Below are 21,261 nucleotides of genomic sequence, written 5' to 3' on the forward strand. Positions count from 1 at the left end.
ATCCTGATTAATTAAACACTGCTCACTTAAGAGTTAGCTCTCTAATCATCTCTGGGTGTCTTTTGATCTTGAAACGATGGTCCCAGTCTTTACTAATTAAGGGGACCTTGCTACAGTCTTTATCTGGGGGTTTGGAGATCATACACGGATGTCTAAGAATCAGCCGAACCACAGTCGCGAAATCGCTCATTATGCAGCTCTCATGTCCCTCGTTTATAGTGAGAAATGTTAATTCGTATCAGATGTTAAGACTCCCGGCTATTTGTGACACATTGCGTTTATCTCGCAACTTGATAAGGTTTCAGAGATAGTTGCCGCTTAAAAGCAGTATTTTAATTGATAAAGGAGAGTCAGGTGCATCGTTACTGGCAGATGCATGCGCATTCAGTGATATTTCAGCACTTTTTTCATCGAAATTTTGAACACTCGGATACAATTTTATTAAATCTGTGAAAAGGTTTTAGCAAATGGAATTAATACATTAGATTAAACATCACATTTTTTTTAATTAGGGGAAGCATATGAAATTTCTTTTCTACATTTTTACTAATTCAAAACGTTTACCTTCATGATTCATGTTTTGTTCATGATCGCATTGTCGTCATGAAGTTTTTTGATCGCATTTTGCTTATCTGCAGAATGATAATGTTCAAGGAATGTTTTCCCATTAAAATGCAGTTTTTAATTAAAAGTGATAGTAAAATGGATATTCATTGAATCGCGCCAAAATAATTCTTTGTTGCGTAGATCATAAGACCATTCATGCAGGATCATATGGCTTAGACAGTATAGGCAGCTGCTTAGGACAGTAGATTTTTAGAAAATGGAAAAAATGGATTAAAGAACTGCGAAATTTGCCGGAACCACAATTTTTTCTTCCTTAAAGTAATTAGATCGCTCGAATAGCAACCTAATTAACTTTAAATAAAATTAATTAAGTTTTAAATAAAATCAATTGTATACGCTAGAAAGGGACGTAGATTTTTTTCAGTTACGTGTGGCACTCAAAACTTTGTTTCTGAATCAACATGCTTGTAAAGTACAGATGCAAACGGCTAATATTGGTTGTGCACAGTAGTTATGAAGTTACAGTGACGTTTTTTCGAAACATTATTATTGACTTATTGAACATGTATGTAGTTTTGCAAGAAATATTATTTTTAAACTTCTATCTTATGCGGAATAGATAGAAAATAGAGGGAATCGTTGAAAAGTAGTTGAACTGAGCTTGTCAGTTAATACTTTCTGAAAATAATTACCTTCTGCATGAGTAAATCTTCTGCATAACTGAAAAATATCGAAGGATAAGATAAACACTTTTATTACATAGGTGTGGGAGGAATGTGTTTAATATTTCAATTAGATAGTAAACTTTACTCTGAAATTAAGCTTTCCCAACGAAATATAATCATGTTAGCTATGAAGCTTTGGAAAAAGAGCATATTTTTAATCCAAATGGCCAATTTGCCTTGAAGGACTATTATTTTCGTTTTGGCATTTTGCGTTGGCTCACTATAAATGTCCGATTCACTTTTCAAATTGTTGCCACCAAATATTATCGCCCTGTATTATGTTTAAAGGAATTAAATAATGAAGAATATGCATAAATGTATGTATGTTTCTCGCACTGCGATAAAACAGAGCCTAGAGCCATCAAATTTTGAATAACGTAACTTTCCACCCGAATATGGGCATTTGGAAACCCAAATTAGAAATTTGTTTTTTATTATCTATTTCATATTTTGTAAAATTTTAATGAATTTTTGATTAACAGACTCAACGATTTAAAAACGAGCAATGGCAACACTTTACGGGGAGGGGACCTGTTTATCTCCAGCGCGCGGAACTGTGTATCGGAAATTCTCAAGATATGTTCATTTTAAAATTATTTTGCGATATTGCTTTGAACTAAATTTTATGGTTTAAGTGCAAAGAACATGATATTTAATAGATAAAGGTAAAACACAAAACGTTAAAAAAACGCCCTTTCCCCTTTGGATGTAATTTAAAATCTGAAACCTTTCAGATTTTTTTTATTGTTGTTTAATTTTTAAACTATTTAATAAAGCAATTCCTTTAAGACATTATAATTTTGCGCTAACAGGAATTGAATGAATAGGAGAAATAGGAATTTAATGTTTTGTTAAGGAATTGGAATTCAATATTTTATTAACGAAATACAGCTACAAGAGAAAAGAAAATTCAATAAAGCTTTGGCACTGATGCAAACTGTTATACCGCTAGCCACTAGTAGAGTTGGCGGGTATACTCCTGCAAGATTGCTTGCCATACATATTCCAACTCGCGGGTTAGATCGGCGTTTTGCAGGCAGAATTGGAGATGCCTGCTTACCAGAGCCAAACATGCTGTATTGGGAGAAATATGGCGATCGCGCTCGTGAAGAAAATGTTGGTGAAGCACGAAGACATTCAGTAGAAAGGTGAGCTTTGTGCAGATAAACGCATTACCGTGTTGAAATGTAATCCCAGGAGTTCGTGAAACGAAGGCAACATTACGGAGGCGTAGAATCTGATCGACTTACCGCCGTACTTTAAGGACGTCACAGATGACAACCAAAGGTTGTCTGGCTATCAAATGAAATGTCATCTTATATCCTAACTCCTAGTTGTCAGGCTGTGTGGCGAACGGCAATCAATTCAATATCCCATCGCTGTCCTGGACGTCTCCAGACACATCATCGCTGATCATCGAGGCTCGTGTCGAAGCGGAATTCATCGCTTAAAACAATTTTACTCCAGTCCGCGTGATCCCAGATCGGATGCGCCCGGCACCAGTGCAAACTTTAGAGATGTGCAACGGTGAGGGGCAGTCGGCGCAGTAGCCTCCATGATCTCAGTCCCGTTCGCTGAGTCGTCTATGAATGTTCTGGTGTCCCAGTTACACGTCAGATCGTTGTGTAACTGGTAAATCGTTATGTGACTAGTTGACACCAGTTTCTGGTGTCCCAGTTACACGTCAGATCGTTGATAAGGACGCATCAGGGAATATGATCATCATGGCCTCGCGTTCTGTCGTCACTCTCGTTCGACCTCTACCTTCTTGACGTTCTGTAAGGCCATGATTCACTCATTCTTCCCAGTACCGTTTAATGGTAGCATCGCTCGGATCCAAATATCTAGCGATCCTGCAATTTGACCACCATGCTTCATTTAGTCCAAATGCACGTCCTCTCTCAAATGGTGACTTCTGCTCACACTGTTCGCGAACCCGCTTGCGAGGCATTGATGCAGTCGAAGTGGATCGATGGGACCACATTCGCTTTAAGTTACGTCTTAGCATTGGAATATCCTCTGTTTTAAACACCATCCGGATGCTCCGTTGCAATGCCTTGGCTCTCCAGCTTGTCGGCCATTAGTCGCCAAAAGTTAATCATTTTCATGCTCTATCGTAAGGTTTTGGGCATATGTTATTTCGTCCCATTCCGATGATTCCTTCTCGGTGCGTCGCTTTGTGTATTATAGAGTGTATTTTGCATCAATAAATAATTAGACAAGGAAAAAAGGTACATGGTGGAATTTACTTGCATATAATATCAATGCCCATTAAAGGCTTTAAAGTTCGTCATTTTATTTCCCCAGAATATCTGCTGGCAGGTGGGATTAATTTGTAACCGCTGTTCTGTTAAGGTAAACATGTTCATGCTGCTTCCGGATTCACAAATATGTATAATTTATAGTTTACGTAATTATTTAAATTTATATTTTAAATATGCGTTTTGATGTGTAACCGCGTCATTTCTATAAGCCCAAATAAATCGCTTATACAGTTTTTATGTATATTACAGTAGTTATACTAATAAGTCATCCGATTCTGTAACGAATTGAATAATGTTTTTAATTTAAAATGACCAACCAATGTACGTATGTCCTGTTCAACGTTCAACCCTAGTTTTAAATTCCCCAGTGATTTGTCACAAATAATTTTAATATTGATGTTTACTCTCTTCGAGCGCATGGAGGCAGTTAAACTGTTTTGACTGCTCAGTGTTGATATTAACTCATCGAGCACACAGAGAAAACTAAAAATTTTTAACTGCTCAATCAGCCCTTCCAAACTGTTTTTGGTTGCTCTAATTTTCGAATTCGTAAGTTTCGATTACTTGCAAACGTAAGCATTGATCGTCTGAATTCGTCTATAGTGGTTTAAAATCAAAATGTCAATTTATTTCCATTTTCTTATTTTCTTACGTGTACATGCATAATTTAAAACATGGCTTTTATGTTTGTAATATGTTCTGTAATCTCAACTAGTGCAACATGTTTTCAGAGTAGTTCGGAATGGAAAAAAAATTTTAAATAAAATGCATTATTGAAATTCTTTTTTCGAGTGTTTCTTTCTAATAAATTAAAAAGTACATAATAATTATTTTGGGAATTCCCCAGCTGTAGCTAGACGTCCACGGTACTCTCATTGTTTTCTCTTAACCCTTCTTTTTTTTCGCCATTTTTTTCACTAAGCCTGTTCGAATAATATTAACGAAAATATTGATGTCACTGTTAATGCTGGAAATAATAACTAATGTAATAAAAAGTAACTAAACTAAACAATAACTAATATAGGCAACTTATGCCTTAAAGTTCATTCATCTCACAGTATCTTGAACTATAAATACATATATAGTTTCAAGATGTATTTCAACTATATAGTTATATAAGACATAGTTTTGCATAACAGTTTAAGCCCACCAGCGGCCGAGCGGTAAAGACGCTGAACACTGGTAGTTCGGTCTGAGGTTCGATTCCCGCGAACGGGCTGGCTGCATGGGCGTTTTCGTGGTTTTCCCCATGTGTAACATGTATACGAGCCAGTTTCCCTTAGAAAGTCCTCCACGAAGGCATCCCTCCCTTTAGGCAGATAGCCCTCGTGTGCTTTGCCATAACTGAATAATCCACTAATCCATAACAGTTTAATCTTTGAAGGTCAACAAACAATTTTATCAAAACAATTCGCAGAATACAAATCATAAGAATAAGGCTTATAACATCCTATTAATTATATTATTGGAATCTTTAAATTTATAAATTTAAGTATTTTAAAATAACATGTTAACTGTTTTCCAAAATAAAAGTTTTAAATCTTAAAATTACATTTGAATTACTTTATAAATCGTTGCCATCCACAGTCTCAAAATAAAGAATAATTAAACTAAACATTTCTTCATTTTCTAGTGTTTTCAGATACCGAGTTTGCATTTCTGTACGTTAATAGTTCGTATAAACTTTGCGAATAAATATTCCAGAAGAGCAAAAATATTTACTAAAATTTTGAAACATTTTCCCTCCAAGCGGTAACAATTTTTACAGATGAAGATATCCGGGGTAAATCATTCAGGTACTTTCATCAATTTACATCCTAAATATAAATACCATATTGAATATATGAAAGTTCCGAAACAGCTGACTGCGTCTACAGCATATACGCACTCGCCTTTTGCAATGTAATAGTTTGGGCGGGAGGGATTGTCTGTGATTACTCTATTTCTGCGTAGGCTGATATAAAAAGTATTCTGCGATTATTTTATTTCTGTGTAGGTTGAGATGAAAAGTATTCTAACTGATATATATATTCGATAAATGCATTTAAAATTTCTTCTAAATTGAAATTAATCCACATTTTGATCTCGAAATAATCAAAGATTTTAATTTATAAAGCTATCAGATTGCTTATTTTTCATTTAGAGAACATTTTTCAATGAAAGAAAAAATATCATATTTTAAAAATCATTTCAAGCGTTTCGTTAGAGCCTTTCTTATAGAAGAAACAAAAGACTTCCTAAAACTTGTAATAATCAATTTTCTTCATTTTCTTTTCAGGGTTATTGATTTTGTTTAAAATACAATACTTTAGAATTTCTTTATCTTAAACTTACTGTGTTTTCAAGCATTTGCTTTTGTTTCATCAAAGGAAATTTCATTAAATAAGTTACTTTATAAGTGAAAAGGGAGCTTAACATTTTCTTTTACATTCACAGATGAGGGATGAGTCTTAATAAAATGTGATAATTTTTTACGAAAGAATTAAAACAAGGTTAAAGTAAAACAGAGGATTTTTCTTGTGGGTGTTGAATGTGCATTCGTTATTAATTCCTTCTTTTAGTGCGTTGAAATTACAGTTGTTTAATTTCATTGTTTTTATTTATTAATACCTAAATTATCGGTGTTACGTTTTGATTTTTATGTCTGATCTTGTTATAAGAAGTTTCACTTTTTTATTTAGTATTTTCTTTTATGCTAAGAATTACGAATTTCATTCATTTCTATTATTTGACAAAGCGTTTCTTCTTCAGATTACCTTTTAAAATTGCGTTAATAAAACAAAACCGATGCAAACAGGAAGTAAGGTAATGAGTGTTACAAGTGATAAGCGGAGAATAAACTACTGGAATTAAAAAAGCCATTTACTGGTAAACCTTGAAAATGCAAGAAAATGAACATGCGCATAGTTCGATGAAAGGAACGCATTTAACAGTAAAAGTTTGATTTGGTTTGTTTTATTTACCTATGGCAAAGCACAGTAGGGCTATCTGCCTAAGGGAAAGGATGCCTTCGTGGAGGACTTTCTAAGAGAAACTGGCTCAATTTAACAGTAAAAGAAATCTGAATAAGAAAGGGGGGAGTGACGTTTTGGAAAAACACGTGTAAATTAGATAATGCATTTCTTTTGTTCATAAATCAGATAAAATATTTTCAGTGTTCATTTTATCTTTGAGCTGTTTCCATCTTTTCGTACTTTTCATTTCGATTTTGTGTGCGATAGGTTTCATCTTTTCATACCTCTTTGTAACTATGTTTTGCTTCTTCCAACCTTTCGTTATTGGAAAAGGGCAACTTATTTCTTCCACAAGCTAAAATTTTCTTGACATATTCATTCAAATACAAGATACAGCTTTGCATAACAGTTCAATCTTTGAAGGTCAACAAACAAAGTTATGTTTCAGCGACTGCCACAAGATACACGCAATTAAGTTTAGAATCTTGTTGTCAGTTCTTTTTTAAGCAAATATTTGTGCCTCTGTCCTTGAAATTTTAGTGTCCATCCTTTTAAGTTTTCTATACCTTTAGAGAAAATTTAGTACTATAATGTGAAAACTATCCTTTAAATTTAGAAAAGGTTGCGATCCATATTCCTTTCTTCATCCAGGTCCAAGCTTTGAATAGTTATTAAAAACAAACTGCTCGGTAAGTTGAGTAATAGAATGAAATCAGGTGTAAAATTTCGCATTTGTAGAAGTTTTATTTAAAGTATATAAGACATTTAATGAAATTTTTAAATTTTAAGTTTTAATTAAAATTTGTAACTAAAATTTCTTAGTTTTTAACTAAAAAATTTAAGTTTAACTAAACTTTTAACTGAAATTTCCATCCTAAATGCTAATATTAAGTTCTTTTTAATTAACTAAAATTTTAATTTTTAAAAAATTTACTAATTTTTTTAACTAAAATTTTCATCCTAAATGCTAATATTAGGTTAAAATGTACTACTTAACTTAAACGGGATCATCATCTTATTTTATTTTAATATGTCAAATTTCGGCCAGTCGGTCAGAGTGGCTACCTCATCCTTATGCGTAAATATGAAAAGTAAGTCGGTTTTTATTTTAAATTTTTATTTTACAACAACCTTATTCTGGCGTAGATTTTAAGCTACACTAAGGTCTGATGTATTTGGCTCTAATTGTCTGATGCATTTGAGTTTTATTTTAAAATCTACGCCAAAATAAGACTGCTGTTTTGCTTATTTTTAAATTTTACATTGGTGTGCATTTTTATCTTCCACTTAAAGTCACTTCCCTGTTTCAACAATGGTAAAAAATAAAATAAAACGATGGATAGACTTTTTGCCATTAATTACCTAAAGTTATGTCTTAAGCACTGGATGATCAAAGTACAGTACTTAAAGCATAATTTGATGATTTACGAAGAAAGTCTTTAAAATTTAATGCTGTCATTGAGAAAAGCACAGTTTCTCCAAAGAACTTGAAAGATGTATTTGAAAAAACTTACGAATTACTGTTGGTAAGGTTGTAGTGTTGTAATTAATAAGCACAAAAGACTTTTGTATGAAAAATAATATTGGTATTTTAGTTCATAATTTACACGTGTAAAAGGAAATAAAAAATTTCTTTATAGATTTATTGTCCTATTTGAAATTTAAAAATTTACTGTAATTAATTAATGAAAATAACGCTGCTTAATGGTTAAAAAAAGATTTTTTGTTAGTTTATTCGTAGCACAGCAGCATCATATTTCAAGCATTCGTTGTTCAAATATGAAAATATGAAATTCTTTTTTTAATTTCTTTAAATTTACTGAGAAGATTGTATTTGTATAAACAGTACAAAAGACTCTTCTTTCAGAATTTGGATGATTATAGCTAGTTTCCGAAAGAAAACTCTCACGAAGACATGAAATAAATGTGAAGATCCTCGAATGTTTGAAAAATATTATTCCTTAAATCTTTCTCATACTTTTTCATTTGCCTGTGCAAAGAAAGTTTCTTACTTTTATCAGATTTCATCAAATTTGGTCTGTTCTGGTATGCAATTTTATCTTTATTCACGGAAAGCCGTTAGTGCTTCAGTCCATTTGATCACTTCTTCCCCCTATTTCTGGAGGAAAACACACTGGGTCGTATCATTTTAAATAGCTTTTCGAGTGGTAATGCCCTGAAGTGCAGCCTTTTATGTAATGTTTCCCCACCTGAAGAAAGTTAGACACAATTTCTATATGGGTGTAAGTATAAAGTTAATAAAAATATCCACTTCTACCGTATTCGCGGGGAAATATCGTAAAAAGACATATCTCCATTTCATCATTCGAGAAATAAGCTTCGCAGAGCATTTCGAAGAGGAGGGGGAAGGAATCTTAAGCTCCATCTTCATGTGCTTTAATGCTAGGAGAAAATTCTCAAATAAATGTAGCACTGCAAAACAGGCATCAATCAGATATTATTATGAGTACTTTTGCGTCCAGGAATACGTACGTTTTCGAAACTGAAGATTTCTGAATTGTGTACTCAGTTTGAATGGGTTGTGTAGTATGATGCATACGGTCTCGTAAGGTATTCGCAGCAATCATTTTCACGAATAACAGTTTCACAAAATATAACGAGAAGTAGATTTATTTGCCGTGACTCAGTTTATTTTCATATGTCGAAAGAAAATTAAGTTCTTTCTTCGTTCGCAGACAGTCATTAATTACTGGGAGAAATAAACAGAAAGAAAAAAATATAATTTATTTCTTTCGTTTCTGTGTATAATCAAAACTTTGCATGTGACTATCACTTTTTCTTTTGGCGTGTAAGAAATAATTTGCCTGTAGTTCTTAATGTCATGTCTACCAGTAAAATGCTTACCTGGAAGATCCATATACTTACAATTTCAGCAAAACTTGCAGATTTACATGAAAATATAACAGGAAAAGAAAAATTTTCGGAAATCAAATTACGCTTAACATTGTAACCTGATATAAAACTTTTATGCATTTGTTATAAAAAGCGTGAAGTGTACCAGAATATTATTTTTAATGCAGAATATTAAGGGTAAAGATTCAAGCCGTTCATTCCATATTAAAAAAGAAAAAATATGCGTTGCATAGATTGTATGTAACTATACATAAAAATGAGTTATATTTACATATTATTTGCAGTTGTATTATATCACTAGCTTTCTAGAAATTGTATTTTTTAGCTTTTATCAATTTCTTGGTGAATACTGGAAATCATAAAGATATAAACGAAGAAACATTTAAGAGCAATCATTTTCACGCTCATTATTATTATTCTATTCATTTATTAAGCCTTATGAAATGTGTAGGAGCTAAGCAGGTTAATATGTTCTAAATACAGTGTGCTCAAGACTGTCAAAAGTTTGCTTTATCTTTAAAAGTCTATTCGGCCAATCTATATTAACAACCTTAAATTGAGGATTGTTAAATTGTTCATGTATACTTATCGTCTGCATATTTATACTGTATGATTAATAGATGGGGTTATTCCCAAGAGTATGTTATTTAACTCTGTCGTAGCATTATGTTCTGAGAATTCTGATTCAGTTTAGAGTATCGGTCTTCTTTTAGTAGTCATATCTGGAGCATTTTTAGTTTATCCTTTTTTTTATATATATTTATTCTGTGTAACATTTCTTTAACCATATATGAATTTACTTGAACTGCTGCCGTCCAACTGGGATAGTGATTATGGTCTTCCGTACAAAAGGACCCAGGTTCGAATCCTGGAGAAAACATGGATTTTTGTAAATGTATAGTGTCTGTGCGGCATGGATGCACTCAAAATATGCGGCGAGCCGAAATTCCTCTCGAGAGGTTGTTGGTAGGAAAAGAGGGGTTGGAGACACTCCCCGAGGTGCTCTCCTTCAGAACGGGGGGGGGCGGAACTGAGCAAAGTCTCACTCTCACCTGTACGGTACCCAAAGCTCTTGCCGACGACAGGCGTAGTTTTGACTCCTTGCCACGATGAATTTCGTGGGCTGCTTGCACTGATTTCAGACCAGCGAGATTAGTCACAACAATAATAACAACTTGAGCTGCTATCTAAATTTGTTATAATTTACTAAATTTCTTGTTTGTACAAACAGATACGTGCGAATTATATATACATATATAGGTTAATACGATAAGACATATATTTTTCTGCTCAGGATTGATATTCGTTATACAACCTCAATATAGCAAAGAAGCAGCCTTAGTGCAATTTCATATTACAGTAGTTATTAAAATTAATTTTGTGGTTCGGTTCATAGTTGGTCAATGGGCTAGTTTCAGGGGGCTTTATTGGTTTTCCGTGAGTGAAGGTCAATTCGGGTCAGTGCTCCTTAGAAAGTCTTCCACGAATACATTAGTGGTTTTATGTTAGCCAGCAATCGTGTGCTTTGTCATAATTGATTAATCTAATCCATTCTACTTTCAATAAATGCAAGCAAGCGGCGAGAGAAAAGGAAATACTAGAGTATTTTATTTAAAGATTATATTATACTTTTATAATTCCATAATTTATAGTTTTACATACATCTTAAAAGAGTTGTTAACATTTACCTACAAAAAACTGAATACGAGCTGTTGTGAAGTCAAAATTAAAATTTTAAAGAAAAAAAAATTTGCAAGCTTAAAAAAGTGTGGTAAATTATGGATGATTCCTGAAACAAGCTGACAACCGAATTAAATGAATTTTGCTGTAATAACGGAAACATCTGAATTTTTTTTACTTCACATGATAGAAAAAATGAATAATATTAATCATGAAAAATAAATATTTTCTTGAAATTTAAATAAAATAAAATCTGTTAATCAGTCATTTCTGTTAATCAGCAGCTTAGAAAGACGGCTAATTCATAGGATTTTGTGATCACTGTATGTTGTGATACGTTGTTCTTGTAGAGATAACAGATGTAGCGATGAAATATCAGCTTTTAAATTATTTTATTTGACTTCATATTAATTGAATGTGAAATTAAAATACTGAATTCCGCAAAAGTAATTATTTTAGCTTTGACTGTAGGACGTTTAAGCACTTTAAGCGCAGTAGTAGATTGAAGATGCTTCATTTCTTAATCAGCAACTAATTAATGAGATAAAATATCAAAAAGACAAAAATCTTTAGACTTGCGATTTTTTAAATTTTTATGTGTAATTGTATTGTTCACTGAACACATTTCTTTAAAAAAAAGTGCATCTTACTCTGAAATCATACGCAATGCTTCGACTATGAAAGTACACTTTAAGTAAATTAGTTACGCTCTGCGGAATAACACTTATAAAGTACGTTAACGTGTGATTCAAAATTATGTTCAAATTTACAGCAGTTCATGAAGTTCATGAACAGTTCGTTAAGCCTAAATAACACTTATATTCAAAACAATGTCTTTCTTCGTATTTCTGCTGAGGCGAAGAATTTACGAGTAATTTCTCTACCAACAAAAAAAAAAAAAAAAGTTTAACTTCGATGATTAGAAAGATTAGCATGCAATTTAGGTTGCTTTAGGACTACAGCAGCTCGAAGTTTGAAAGTACTGCCTTCCCAAACAGTGATTTTTGTCTATGAGTATTTTTGTTTCTGAAAATAATAACTGGTGAGTATTCCTGCTCACAAACGCAATAGATGTAATTTAGGTTATATGCGAATGATAGCAATTGAACTAATGATTGAGATCCAAAAGACATTCGAAATCATGGCTTTTTCCTCAGAATGTATCTGTTGATATGAAGAATTATGACGGAGTATTTCTGCCAATGAGAAAACATTTCTATTAATAAAATGAATAAAGTAGTACCAAATTTATAATGCATGACTAAGAACCAAATAGCACTTGTATTCCAATTTCCTCGCATCTGTTTTTTATCAATTCTGCTAATGAGAAAAAGTTTGATTATAGGCAAGTGTACTTGCCTTCGAATTACATTCTGTTTAAAATCTAAAGATTATAGCAAAACGTCTACTGAGCCCTTGTTATCAGTCTTCTAAATAATCTATTAATAGGTTGACATAATGTATATGAGCACATGTTTTTGTGAAATCGAAAGAAGGATTCTTATAGACATATATTTAAGTTAAAGTCATATATTTGGCTGATTTATTTTCTTAGTTAATTTGCCACTTAGGTCTCCTTTACTGTTTCACTAAAGCTCTAGTATATGCATAGCAAGCTTTGTATACTTTTTTTAAACATCCAGAAAAATTTTGTGCAGAACGCTCGTTGCTGAAGGTTTCGCGATACTCAACATGGTACTCTGCATACGGTATGCAATAACGAAGTCCCGGATATGCATGCCATCTTCATAATTTTCAAAATCTCCTTTTCACATCCAATATGATTTTAACAATTTTCTGCCCACCAGCAGCCGAGCGTTAAAATCGCTGAACACTGGTACTTCGTTCCGAGGTTCGAATCCCACGAACGGGCTGACTGCATGGGCGTTTTCATGGTTTTCCCCAAGTGTAACGTGTGTAAGAGCCAGTTTCATTTAAAATATCCTCATCGAAGGCATACCTTCCCTTAGGCAGATAGCCCTCGAGGATTCTGACTCAACTTGTTGACTCAACTTTCTTAAAACTTGTTGTTAATGAATTTACAAAGCATTTATACGAAAAACACGAAATCAACTTTAAAATTCAGAGTTATAGCGCGACTTGTTTACTGAATGGTAGCAACAGTCGCGCTGACCGTCATGGGCAGTCGTAGCATTGTGTCAAAAGATGTAAACCAGTGTACTGCGTACAGTCGTGACTCTTCAAACTCGAGTCATCTTACAAACAAATAATGAATATTAATTTAGAAGTCAAACAACAGAAATCAGCGTTATATTTTCAAATTTTCACAGGGCTAGTTTCGATGATTTTACAGAACCATCGAAACTAGTCCTGTGAAAATTTGAAAATATAACGCTGATTTTTGTTGTTTGACTTCTAAATTAATATTTGTTCGGCGTGTTATTGTATCTTAAATAATGAATTCCAAACAAAAATGTTCACTTCCAATCAGGACGTATTTTAGAGCGGGCGTATACCCGAGGTACCATTGTACTCCTTTAATAAATGGAATTGCGATATGTTAAATTTGGGCTATGTTCACTGCCACGCCTATCGAATTAATTTCTACCTTTTCGTTGCCCTGCGTTGGCAACACGCTTTTGAGATTTGTCGTTCGTAGGATTCGGTCGCTAAAAGCGTAGCTGGTCTGTAACAGTTATAATTATTATTTTATGCTTATCTGTACTCCTGAATTATTACTAAATGTTTGCGTGTGAATGTTTTATTATTAAATGTATTCAGTTTGGTTGAAATAGACCGAGAGTGACTGAATTTATTAAGTATAATCAAAGTCGAAACTGCGTCATCCATGTCGGCGCCATTCTAATACGAGGTACGTAAACATCATTTGGAGGCACCGGCGAGATCAAATCAAGAATTCGTCAGCAGTTCAAGTACAGATAAGTGATTTTTTAATTCGATTTACATCTAAATTTGATTCTTGAAGTTTTATATCTATTTTGTATTGATTTTGATTTTGAACTTGAATACTTCGATTACTTATTATGGATCAAGCTACTGTCATTAGATTGCGTGGTAGGGCAAAAGCGGCCTTCACAAGGCTTCAGAATACTATTTCTTCCGATTTATCTAAAAATGAAGTAATTTTGCATCTGGATTGCTTAGAAAGGATTTATTCAGATTTTGATAAATTTGATGCCCAATTACCAGAAGAACAGTCAGAAATTGAAGATTTTGAATCAAAGTATTTTGGTTTGAAACTTCAGTATCAAAATTTATTAGATATATTAAATGCGGCTAATGTGCCAAATGTTACAGGAAATTCTAATATTAGTAACCTTAAGTTACCTAAGTTGAATATTCCTATTTTTTCGGGTAACTTTAATGAGTGGATGAATTTAAAGATCTGTTTCTTGCAACAGTGCATAATACTTCTTTTACGAATATACAGAAATTTCAGTATTTAATCGGATCACTTGCTGATGAACCAGCTTCTATAATTAAACATATTCCGTTATCAAATAATTCTTATGAAGAAGGATGGGCAAAATTGCTCGCTAAGTACGATAAAAAGAAACAAATCGTACAATCGTTAATTAAAACATTTATGGATCAAAAATGTATTTCACGGGTTGATAATGTTAATTTACGACAATTAGCTGATACTTCCGATGAAGTTATCCGAGGTTTAAATGATCTTGGTGACAAAGCAACTTCTAGGGTTCCGTGGTTAATATTTATGTTGCTTCAAAAGGTAGATTCAGAAACTCGAAAGTTATGGGCACAGAAAACAGCGGAAAATGATTTTCCTACATTGGAATCATTTTTTGAATTTTTAAATTTAAGGTGTTCTTCTCTCGAAATTATCATAAATAAAGAAGCGGAAGCTAAAGTTGTTGATAAAAATAATAATTTTAGTTCTAAAACATTTCAGAATTCTAAATTTAGTAATACTAAATGTTCGAAATGTAACGGACTTCATGCGTTATATAAATGCGTTAAATTTAAGAATTTGGATGTTACTGCTAGGAAGAACTTTGTACGGAAACGAGGATTGTGTTTTTTATGTTTAAATTCACATCTAATCAAAAACTGTAATTCACAGTTAAAGTGTAATTTGTGTAATTCAAAAACGCATAATAGTTTGTTGCATGACGATATTAGAGCTAACAACGTACAGCTTTTAAAAGCGCCAAATGAAAACGAAAGCACTCCAGAGAGAATTTCGAATGAATCATGCGAGGGTCAAGGTCAGGTAGTTGTCAGTAATACGATTCAAAATTGCAACTCGGCGATTTTGCCTACAGTTCTCGCACTCGCATTTTCATCCAGTGGCGAAACTATCGAAATTAAATTATTATTGGATTTCGGAAGTGAAAGTTCGTTTATTTCTGAACGAGCTGTTCGAAGATTAGGATTAAAAAGAACAAATCAAAGGTTACTTTTGCGTGGAATTGGCGGAGTACCAGCTTCCAAAACTCGTGGTTCTGTTGATTTTAAAGTTCGGTCAAAGTTAAATAATCAAGTAATTGATGTTAACGCATACATTTTGGATAGGTTAACTTTGCCATTGCCGGAACAAGTGATTAATGTAAAGCATATAGAATATATTAAATCTATTCCGTTAGCGGATCCGAATTTTGCTTAACGCAAAGAAATTGATTTGATTTTAGGAGCTGATTATTTTTTCTCCGTATTAAGATGTGGCCAAATATATGGTTCGAAAAATGAGCCGGTAGCTCAAAATACAATTTTCGGTTGGGTGATTGCTGGGAAGGTCGGAAATAATGTGGAAGGCCCAAAAACAGCAAATGCACACTTCATAAAGTTAGAAGATAATATAAATATTGATGACGAACTTAAACGTTTCTGGGAAATGGAGGATATTGTCGATGTTGGGAAGAAGGAATTTCTGACACTTGAGGAACAATTTTGTGAATCACATTTTCAAAACACTCATGCTGTTAATTCAGATGGGCGATTTGTTGTAAAACTTCCATTTTATAAATCGCATTTGAAGTTGGGTGATTCAAAACCGGCAGCAATTTCTAGGTTGCGTTCCATGGAACGAAAATTCAAAGATAATCCGGAATTTGCAAAACAGTATAAAGATTTCATACGTGAATATGAACAGTTAGGACATATGACTGTGATTAATGATGATTTATCTAACAGATCGGATACAGAAAAGTTTTACCTTCCTCATCATGCGGTAATTAAACCTTCTAGCACAACGACAAAATTAAGAGTAATTTTTGATGCATCCTGCAAATCTGAAAATGGTATATCATTGAATTCTCTTTTAGGGGTAGGTCCGAAATTACAAAGAGATATTTTTGAGATTTTGATTAATTTTCGATTTCCTAAAATTGCTTTCACAGCCGATGTGGAGAAGATGTATCGTCAGGTGATGGTAGCCCCTGAAGATCAGAATTATCAATTGATACTTTGGCGATACAATTCCAGTGATAAAATGCGCACGTACAAGTTGAAAACAGTTACTTATGGTCTTTCCTCTGCTTCATTTTTAGCAACTCGATGTCTGAAGCAGGAAGCGTTAGAGTCTAAAGAGGAATCAGATGTATCTCGTATATTGCAAGAGGATATGTATATGGACGACTTATTGTCGGGTGCAAATACAGTTGATGATGCAGTATTTGTCTGCAAGAAAATATCTTCAATTTTACATGCACGTGGTTTTGATTTGAGGAAGTGGAATTCAAATTCTGTAGAATTCTTAACTGAATTTAAGGAACATTGTTCATTGAATTCTGATTTTGAGATATCTCCTAATTCGAGTTCGAAAGTCTTAGGACTTTTTTGGAATTCAACTACTGATACCTTCAGTTTTAAAGCTACACTGCACATCAACGCACCTATAACAAAAAGACGCATATTAGCAGAATCTGCTCGCATTTTCGATCCTTTAGGTCTCTTATCTCCTTGCACTATATTGATTAAAATATTCTATCAAAAACTATGGTTAGTTAAAGGCGACTGGGATTCAGTTGTTTCCCAGCATATCTCAGATGATTGGTTTAAACTTCAAGAGACATTCAGTCAAATCAATAATTGTGAAATTCCGAGATGTGTCATACTTACAACGGACAGTGTTATCCAACTACATGGATTTTCTGATGCATCTTCGCAGGCTTATGCAGCAGCCATTTACTGTCGCCAAAGGTGCAATGGTACGGTTAAGTTTAATCTTTTGGTATCAAAGACTAAAGTCGCGCCTATAAAGCAAGTATCCATTCTTCGATTAGAACTCTGTGCTGCGTATTTGTTGACCAGATTAATGCGATCTCTATTGAACATTTTAAAGAAGTTTGATTTTGAAATCTTTGCGTGGACGGATTCCAAGGTAGTTCTGTCTTGGCTATCAGCTCATCTACGTAAGTGGAAAACTTTTGTGGCAAACAGAACATCTCAAATCGTAGAAGTATTACCTATTAAACATTGGAATCATGTTCCCTCTAAACAGAATCCTGCAGACATTGCTTCTCGTGGTATTGAACCTCAACTCCTACCAAATTGTACTTTGTGGTGGAATGGTCCACCATGGTTGCATCAGGAAGAGGAAAAATGGCCTGAATATGAATTAAAATCTGAAGATGATGCTGAAGTAAAGGCCGAACAAAGATCTGATCCTATTTTTATTTCTCATATACGTGAATCGAATGATTTATTAGCTAATTTGTTCGAGCATTATTCTTCGCGTTGTAAAATTGTTCGTATTCTGGCTTACTGCCAAAGATTTATTACTAATTGCAAGAAGCATCATGTTACTCAGAACATTTCACGTAGTGGCATTAACTCCAGCTGCCCTATGCCACTAACATTTCTAGAGATTTGAGTAGCAGAAAATTTCATTATTCGTTGGATTCAGAATCATCATTTCAAAGATGATTTACAATGTATTAAAGAAGAGAAACCTTTACCCAAGAAGAGCCAACTACGTTCTAAAGATTTATTACTAATTCCACGTGCCAAAGATTTACTACGTGCCAAAGAACTACGTGCCAAAGATTTACCAACCCAGGAAGAAGCCAAGAAGAGCCAACTACGTTCTAAAGATTTATTACTAATTGAACGTGCCAAAGATTTACTACGTGCCAAAGATTTACTACGTGCCAAAGAACTACGTGCCAAAGATTTATTACTAATTGCAAGAAGCATCATGTTACTCAGAACATTTCACGTAGTGGCATTAACTCCAGCTGCCCTATGTCGCTAACATTTCTAGAGATTTGAGTAGCAGAAAATTTCATTATTCGTTGGATTCAGAATCATCATTTCAAAGATGATTTACAATGTATTAAAGAAGAGAAACCTTTACCCAAGAAGAGCCAACTACGTTCTTTGTATCCATTCGTAGATAAAGATGGTCTCTTACGGGTGGGAGGACGTCTTCGAAATTCATCTTTAGCATTTAACATCAAACATCCTGTCACACTTCCTTCTCGACATAAATTTAGCGAATTACTAGTGAAAGAACTTCATATTACTCACTTTCATGCTGGTCCTTCTTTATTATCACACCTCATCAGACAATCTTACTGGATAATTGGAGGAAAGAAACTGATACGCAGTTGTGTCAACCATTGCTTAATATGTCATCGATTTAAAGCTGCTTCAAATCCGCAATTGATGGGTGACTTACCTGAACATCGTGTGACTTTGGAACGACCTTTTTTACGCATCTGGTGTGGATTACGCTGGTCTTATTACCATGAAATTTAATAAGGGTCGTGGCTCTAAAACAACGAAAGGCTATATAGCTCTGTTTGTTTGCTTGTCGACTAAAGCTGTGCATATAGAAGCAGTCAGTGACCTGACGGCAGACTCGTTTATCGCTGCACTTACACGTTTCATTTCACGTCGCGGTGCACCACGGCACATTTACAGTGACAACGGTACCAATTTTGTGGGAGCATGCCGAAAACTACAAGAACTAAATCAGATTTGGTCTTCCTTATATGCAACGGAATCGGTTTCCCGAGAACTAACTAAGTCATCTATTGAATTTCATTTTATACCGCCTGCTTCACCCCACTTCGGAGGAATATGGGAAGCCGGCATTCGCTCAGCGAAATTTCATCTGAGAAGAGTATTGAAAGAGACTCTTTTAACCTACGAAGAGTTGTCAACGCTACTTACCCAGATCGAGGCTATTTTGAATTCACGTCCACTTACTTACGTGAACGATACTGATATTGACTGTATTAATGTTTTAACCCCTTCTCATTTCATTACAGGTGATACTTTAACTTCCTTTCCAGAGACCCTCAGAATTTACGCACAAGGAGTTCTAGGTGGGAACTTGTACAGAATCTACGTCTGGGATTCTGGAAGCGATGGAAAAAGGAATACTTGACATCGCTTCAGCAGAGATCCAAGTGGCAGTACAACAGACCCAATCTAAAAATCGAAACGGTGGTTCTTATCATCGAAGATGGATCTCCACCGCTAGTTTGGCCTATAGGACGGATCATCGATGTTCATCCGGGCAAGGACGGCTTAGCTCGCGTAGCCACTGTCAAAACTAAAACTGGTGTTTTCAAGAGAGGAATTAATAAACTTTCACCTTTGCCTGAGTATCAGGACTAAACCTGATAGGGTGGGAGTATGTTCACTGCCACGCCTATCGAATTAATTTCTACCTTTTCGTTGCCCTGCGTTGGCAACACGCTTTTGAGATTTGTCGTTCGTAGGATTCGGTCGCTAAAAGCGTAGCTGGCCTGTAACAGTTATAATTATTATTTTATGCTTATCTGTACTCCTGAATTATTACTAAATGTTTGCGTGTGAATGTTTTATTATTAAATGTATTCATTTTGGTTGAAATAGACCGAGAGTGACTGAATTTATTAAGTATAATCAAAGTCGAAACTGCGTCATCCATGTCGGCGCCATTCTAATACGAGGTACGTAAACAGGCTAAATGCACTATACTTTACGCTTTTAAATTTTTACGTTCGGTGACAGAAAATGAACGTTTATCTAATCACGGTAATATTTTACAATTATTTGCCACGTATGTTGCGTGCGCTCTTTATTCCAACAGTGCAGCATTCTTCTTGCCCAAAATCATTTTTATAAAGCTGAAAAACAAAGAAATCTTAATCTCCTGTAGGCATCCAAATGTTATAAATAAATATTTTTTTTAAATATATGAAATGCATAGCGTCTTTCGGCTTTACATTGTTTATTTTCATGTGCCAAATGCAGTGCCGTCCAAAAGGTCTTTGCGGCAAAGATTTACTAGTTTTTCTAGAAACATTTCAATCGTCTACTTATACAATCTAAATTATTTTCTGGAAGTTTTTATGCTGTTAGGTATTTGAAGCATCGTCAGTGAAATCGTTTAAAAATAACAAGTCTTTTTCTTCGCACTCTTTCTTTGTTCACTTCAGTTAACGCTTACCACCTGAAACTCAGCACTTCCTCCGTTCCATGAATGCCAACTCAAAAATAGAAACTCTAAATTAGAAAGAAATTGTTTTCCAATTCTTTATGTCAGGAAGGGCGCTCAGTATTATTCTTTGTGTCATCTAAGAGGCGGGACGGAATGTCACTCGATCTTCACTTTCGAGAGACTTTTGTGCCTCATTAGACTTGGCAGAAGAAACTTTGGGTATAGTGAGCTTCAATTATATTTTAAAACAATGAAACAGCTTCTGAATGGAAACCAGCTTCGGGAACTACTTTAAAAGTGTTTGACAGAAAGTTTTGCAGTATTTGCCTAAATATGTGACAAGTAAAATAATTTGGTTCGCAGTCAGAATGACTCGTTACTGAAGTTAACTATGTACTAGAAACATCAATCTGAATTTAATTCACCTAGATTTAGTCACCTGAAACTGTTTATTTACTGAAATCTATCCAAAAGGACATTGTGAACGAAATTTTTATTTCTGTAGTTAATCATTTTTCATCTTTCGTTAAGTGCTTTTAATCATATGCATACTATTCCCTAAATCGTAGCTTTCTTCTTCAGTCATAATAAATATTTGTCCAGCCTTTCGTCACAGAAAAAAAAGAAAATCTGTTATTTTGGGAACACAATTATTAGGCTGGCTAACATTTTTACAAATAGCCTTTCTGGAAATGCACAAATTGAAATCTGAAGTGAATCTCTTTCAATGATATGTGACTGCTCTGAAAAATACTCTCTTCCAATTTAAAATAAGCCTTAACATAGTTCCTTTGTGGAAGTGATAAGGGATTCAAATG

General features: G+C 34.0%; 1 protein-coding gene across 9 annotated transcripts in view; it reads left to right on the plus strand.

Annotated features, from left to right (window-relative positions):
- Positions 1 to 21,261, plus strand: part of LOC118199700 (CUGBP Elav-like family member 2) — an 807,763-nt gene that overhangs the window by 558,246 nt on the left and 228,256 nt on the right. The gene's annotated exons all lie outside the window — the stretch shown is intronic.

The sequence above is a fragment of the Stegodyphus dumicola genome, chromosome X1, assembly GCF_044657685.1.
Source record: "Stegodyphus dumicola isolate Sdum_Otavi_A_Nest chromosome X1, ASM4465768v1".
Taxonomy (NCBI): domain Eukaryota; kingdom Metazoa; phylum Arthropoda; class Arachnida; order Araneae; family Eresidae; genus Stegodyphus; species Stegodyphus dumicola.